Raw genomic sequence first — 6,399 nt, 5'->3', positions numbered from 1 at the left:
CTCCTCTTAGTGCTCCAAAAGATGAAGAGCATTGTCAAAGAGCATTTCTAAGCCTTGGTATAACTAGGGTCCATCTAGATGAGATAATCAAGTAAAAAGTGTCGGGGGTTCGAACCAGCGACCCCCGGCACAGTGATGTTTGGGAATGAGTAAGCATGCCATTCACCAGCCCATGCCACCCCCAATACTGAAAACACTCAGGTGCAATGGGGAGCCTAGTCAAGCAGGGACTCATTTATTGCAGGTGTTACAGAGCTTATAAAGGCACCTGGAATTCCCCCCCCCGGGGGTGTACCTTAAGGATGGTCATGTGCTGATCATGCACTCCTCAGCAATGCGAAAGTATTCTTCAGACTTTCAAAGCAAGTCAGGCAGCGCCCCAGTAACTTCCTCTCAGACTTCTGTAAGGTGGGGCCTTTAGGTCCCCACATCTCCCCCTTTTTATTTTTATTTTAAGGCCGAACAGATTTTATTTCAAGGGTTACCCACCTCATAGACAGCTCCCTGAGGAGAGATGGCTATCTCCTTCCTCTAATCTTATGCATTTTTGCCTGTCTTAGGTTGTGTCACCTCTGATCAAGCCTTGCCCATCATTGGATCATGCACCTGGCCATGTGCATGTCCTGTCTTAGGAGTACTTGTCATGGGACATCTTACCCATCTTTGGCTAAAAATGCATCATGATTAAGGGTAGCCACGTGGGTAATGCCGGCCTGTGACAGTCTTAGTCTCTGCCTAACTCGGTTAGCCAAGCATGGGCAACTGGAGGGGGTCCTGGGGGAGTCTGTAATCATGAGGAAGTGGGCCATGGCAGTTCCAAGGGTCCTCTGTCATTGAATTATCTGGTAAAGACACTTAAAGATAAGCATTATCAAGAGAAACAAAGCAAGTCATGGCGTAGGACACGTTGAAATACTTCTGAGACCATGTACCTTTTAGCCAATCAGCCAGTTGTCAAAGAGGCTGACTGGCAATGAAGCCAAGGAACTGGGTCCTTCACCTCAGATGGATATAAATAAAGAGAGGCATTTTTGTCTCATGAACTATTGTCCATGGAATGTTATACTAATCAGTCCGATCCTGGCCTACCCACTTAAGGTTTTTCGCAGGCACCCATATGGGGTTTGAATCTCCTGTAGGGTAGACACACCCAAAGCCTCGACTCATGGTTAGCAATGGATCTGGGCCTTTCCATTGCCCTGTAATGGGGGTCCTTCCACCTTACATGTACCTCAGGTCTCTGCTGCTATCATCCCCAATGCTTCTGAAACAGGATTCCAACTGAATTTTTTTGAAAATTAAGAACATTAATAGTGAATAAGGCCATACCCAACTGTTGGTGGGGGCTTATTACCCTTTTTTGTTTTTGTAATTGAATTTTTAAGTTTTGATGGTTGTGTTCTATAATGGCTTGACCTTGGGGATTGTAGGGAATTCCTGTATTGTGTTGAATTCCCCAAAGTGAAAAGAAATCTTGTAAATTTTTACTCACAAAACATGGTCCATTATCAGCTTTAATTCTTTGGGGCGGTCCCAACGTAGCAAAGCACTGAAGAAAATGAGACTGAGTATGTTTAGACTTCTCTCCTGTATGAGCGGTAGCCCAACAGGCATGTGAGAATGTGTCGATGGACACAAAAATATACTTAAGCTTTCCAAAAGGAGCATAGTATGTGACATCATTTGCCGTAGGAATTGGGCTTGAGTCCCCTGGGGTTTACCCCTGGCTGTTGCAGATTTTTTTTTGTAGAAAGGGTTGACAAGACTTACAGGTATGTACAATCTTCTTTAGGTCCTTGATGGGAACTTGAGGAAACCTCTTACGGAGTACCTGCCAATTTACATGAGTGAGGTTATGTAACCCCTGAGCTTCATTCGGGCCTGCTGACAGGACCTGGGTGGAAGCCACCTTGTCTGCCTCTGCATTGCCTTGGAATAAAATCCCAGGCAATCCTTCATGCCCCTTAAGATGCTCTAAGAAGATAGGGGCTTCTCTCTCTCTCTAAGGAGCGTACGAGTCTGAATCATCAAGGGAGTAATGGTGTTCCCATCCAACCAGATATGAGAACCAGATATGGAAAAAGATTGACTACATACAGACTGTCAGAAAACAAATTCGTGGGCTCACTTATCTTTGTTAATGCTAAAGCAATGGCCATGAGTTCCTTGAATTGAGCTGAACCATCACAAGTGTGGACACATCTTTTTGGTTTCTCATCTGCCCCCGGGTATACTACCACTGAAGCTCCAAATCTGCCTCCGTCAGTGAAAACATTGTAGGCTTTCACTAAGGGCTCCTTGACAAAGAGCCAGGGAGCATCCCAACAGAGGGCACGAAAGGAGGTCACCCATTTATGAGGGCCATAATGACAGTCCAAATTTCCCACGAACCCTTCCAAGGCTATGACCACTCGGTTATTAGTTCTGCAGAGCCATTCAAAATGCCTAAGCCAATAGGGGATAACAATTTTAAGAGGGTCTATGCCATAATGTTGTGACAGTCCAAATTTCCCAGGAACCCTTTCAAGGCTATGGCCACTCAGTTATAATTTCTGCAGAGCCATTCAAAATCCCTAACAATTTTAAGATGGTCTATGCCATAATGTCTCAGAGCTACATCACACCCTTTCTCAGTCAGGTCAGCCAATTGATCTGTGTGTGTGTAAACCTGTGTTACACCTCCCAGAGAGGCATGCACCCATTGAAGGGTCTTCCCATCCCACATAAGGACGGATGTCATCAGGGTCTCACTGGAGAGTGCCCATAACTCAAGATCTTTACTAGGTGTGTACCAGGCAAGTTGGGCTTGGTCCAGGGCATCCTGGACCTCATGTAAGATGTCCAGGTGTTGAGGAGCCAGGTGAATTAGTTCTGAAGGCTGTTTCCCTACTAGCAACTGAAATAGTGGTCTTAAATTCTCAATGGGAATAGGCAACCAGGCTTGTAGCCAATTAATTTCTCATAATAATTTTTGTAGTTCTGTCAGGGTTATGGTGGGCTTGACAGCCAGTTGTGGTTTTAGAGGACTTACTCCTTCCAAAGAGAGTGTGGTTCCCAGAATTTTAAAGGGAGCAATAGTGTGTATTTTATCAGTGGATACATGGAGTCTGCCTGTCTGTAGACATTTCTGAGTAACCTTATATAACTCTTCTAATTGTTGGAGGCTTGGAGCTCCCAAGATTATATCATCCATATAAACATACACAGTGGCATTTGGCAGCAAGGGAGCAGGCCCCAAAAGGGTCTTCACATAGCATTGGCAGAATGCTGGGCTATTGGCCATACCTTGGGGTAAAACAGTCCATTCATAACTCTCATCAGGTATTTTAAAGTTGGTGGAAGATACAGAGAAAGCAAATTTTTCACAATCCTGGGGTTGTAGAGGGATAGAGAAAAAACAATCTTTAATGTGTATAACTATAAGAAATAAATCTGAGGAAATAGCAGGGATCCAAGGCAGCCCCCTTAAAGGTGTACCCACTAGGGTCATTCTAGCATTGACTTTACGCAAATCTTGCAACATTCTCCATTTGCCAGAGGCTTTCTTAATAACAAAGACAGGTGGGTTCCATGGACTTACAGAAGGCTGGATGTGACCCAACCATAATTGTTCCTGCATTTCCTTTAAAACCTGTAGCTTTGTCTCAGGTAATGGCCACTGCTCCACCTATACCAGTGCCCCAGGGGACCACCAAATAGCTGGAACCTGAGGGGTAGTGGCCCTTAGAATTGGGGGTGAACCCGATGCTCTTTCTTTGGGTCCCCCCTGTAATTGATATGGCAAGACAACCCCTGAGTTGCTGACTCAGGAAGCCTATCAGACTCTTCAAGGTCCAAAAGGTCATCATAGAAGGCCTTGCTATCAGTGGTTATGCAGGCCTGTGCATCCCCCAAAATATCTTGTCCTATGAGGTTGGCAGATAACCCTGCTGCTACCAGGGGTTGCACCTACCCTTCAGCTCTATCTGCATCCTGCCAGGTGAGCCATTCTCGAGTCTCCTCTGATGGGGTGTATCCTCCCACACCTAGGATTTGGGGCCCAGAAACTAGGTGCCATCATGATGGGACCTCCTCCTTTCTAAGAATGGTCCTATCAGGCCCCGTGCCCACTAGGCAGCAAAACCTCCTGCCATCTGTTTCAAGATCCATCTTGGGCCTTACACCAGGGATAATAGGGACTTTCCAATTCACCATAGGTTTTTCTCCTCTCCCAATCCCTCCCTCAAGGCATTGTAAATGTAGCCGATCATGGGGAAGTCCTCCTTTTGTCAATGGGGCTGGAGGCTGCCCCCCACTTAGTTTAAAGGCTTTCCTTCAATATCAAATCTGGAGTTACAATCCTTCTGCCAATGGAACCCTTTGCGACACCGGGGACAGGGCATAGATGGGGGTCTTTTTGATACCCCACCTCCAGGCTTAGGCCAGTTCTCTCACTGAGGGCAATTTGCATGGCAGAATAAGTTGTTTATGTTATGGCAACCAGTAAACAAAGAAGGGAGGACACTGACATCCCACAATCCTCCTGGCAGACAAACCCTCCATAACCAAGACCAAAACCTCCCACTGTCTCCTACCTCTTATGGGTTCCATCACCTGCCAGTGGTGGCAAGCTAAGGATGAAGTTTCTAACACCGGGGAGGCACTCTTGATTCAAACTGTAACTGTCCCTGTAATAAAAAGGAAAAAACTGGGAGTCAGGAACCTCAACTCTGTCATCTGCTAAATATGTTACCTTGGGCACAACACCCCCACAAGACTTCAAATAACAAGGGTTTGGGCAAAACTCTCACGTGAGGTCACTTGAACCAGTCAACATCCCAAAAGTAATGGGGACCCATGGATTGGCACTTGCATTCCTCTCAGCCTGTATCCTGCATTCCTCCTTAAAGAGGGCACACCATTTAATATATATAGGGCTAGGAAGGAAGGCTTTGGCGAGGTCCAGCCAATCCTTTGTAGTACACTGCTGATGAGCCAAGCCTTGGAGGATAGTATCAACCCAGGGTGATGCCGGACCATCAGCCACCGCTTTTTTAATTCTTTTAAATCCTTCACCTCCCAGGGATACCAAGGGTCAGGGCAAGTGCCTCCTGGGTTTACATTAATAGGATACACTTCCACCCGTGGCCTCACAGAAGCCTCCTGAGCGGGGGCCAGAATCCCGGAAATGGGGACTATTTTCATGGGTTTCAGGAAGCCCTGAAGCTGGCCAGGGCATGCCCAAGGTGCCGCTTGTTACTTTGGCCACTTTTGGTTTCACTTCTGTTGCATTTCTGCATTCTTCCTCAAACTCTTCCCATGATTCCCATGCCAGGGTTTCTGCAGGCTCGTCAGGAGGTGGCGCTGAGGGCTTAGGGCTCTCGGGCCAAAAGCATGCCTCTAAGGCCAAAATAATAATAATAGGGTAGAACTCCAGTGGCAGATCAACCCCCAATTGAACCTCCCTTTGTTCCACATGTTCCCATGTACCCCCAGTAAAAACATTAGCCCCAAGTAGCCAGGAAGCCAAATGAATCGCCTCTGTCCAAACCTTTTTAGCTACCAGATCTGACAGATCCAATCCCCTGCTTTTAAGCATATCTCTCAGTGCTTTAAGCACCGGGTCCTCAGACTTAAAAGTTGTGTTACCCACATTTTCAGGTCTTGCTTACCCTGAACTTCCAGATTGGCCCCAATCCGTTTTTCTTCTTTCTTTTCTTCTTTTCACCTTCCTTCAAGTGCCACGCTGGGCGCCAGGTGCCTGGGGTTCGAACCAGCAACCCCTGGCGCAGTGATGATTAGGGATGAGTAAGCAAGCCGTTCACCGGCCCACGCCACCCCCAATACCGGGAACACTCAGGTGCAACGGGGAGCCTAGTCAAGCAGGGACTCATTTATTGCAGGTGTTGCAGAGCATATAAAGGCACCTGGAAATCCCTCCTCCCGCTGAGGGTGTATCTTAAGGATGGTCATATGCTGATCATGCACTCCTCAGCAACGCAGAAGTATTCTTCAGACTTTCAAAGCAAGTCAGGCCACATCCCAGTAACTTCCTTTCAGACTTCTGCAAGGTGGGGCCTTTAGGTCCCTACAAAAAAAGAATGGCCTGTCATAGGGCAAAAATGAAAAGCTTTGTTACCAAACTCTTTCCTATGTTTTCTGTGCTCCTTTTCATGAATCTCTTCTGTTCATCATTTCCAGGCTATTACTAGATCTTTCTACTTCCATCAACAGTTTTTCATATTTCACACCATACTACACTGTATTAATGCTTCTGTCTGTTACCCTTTGGAGGACAAATCTGAGGTGGAAGTGGCTGTTGAATTAATTAAATGAAATGAATAACTAAAAATAGGAATGAGCATTGACTTAAGCAATTATATCTCAGTAGAAGCATGGGGCTGTGAAGAAATCTTATAT

Source organism: Nannospalax galili, unplaced genomic scaffold, assembly GCF_000622305.1.
Source record: "Nannospalax galili isolate Female #2095 unplaced genomic scaffold, S.galili_v1.0 scaffold513, whole genome shotgun sequence".
Taxonomy (NCBI): domain Eukaryota; kingdom Metazoa; phylum Chordata; class Mammalia; order Rodentia; family Spalacidae; genus Nannospalax; species Nannospalax galili.
Note: the sequence above shows the minus strand (reverse complement) of the source record.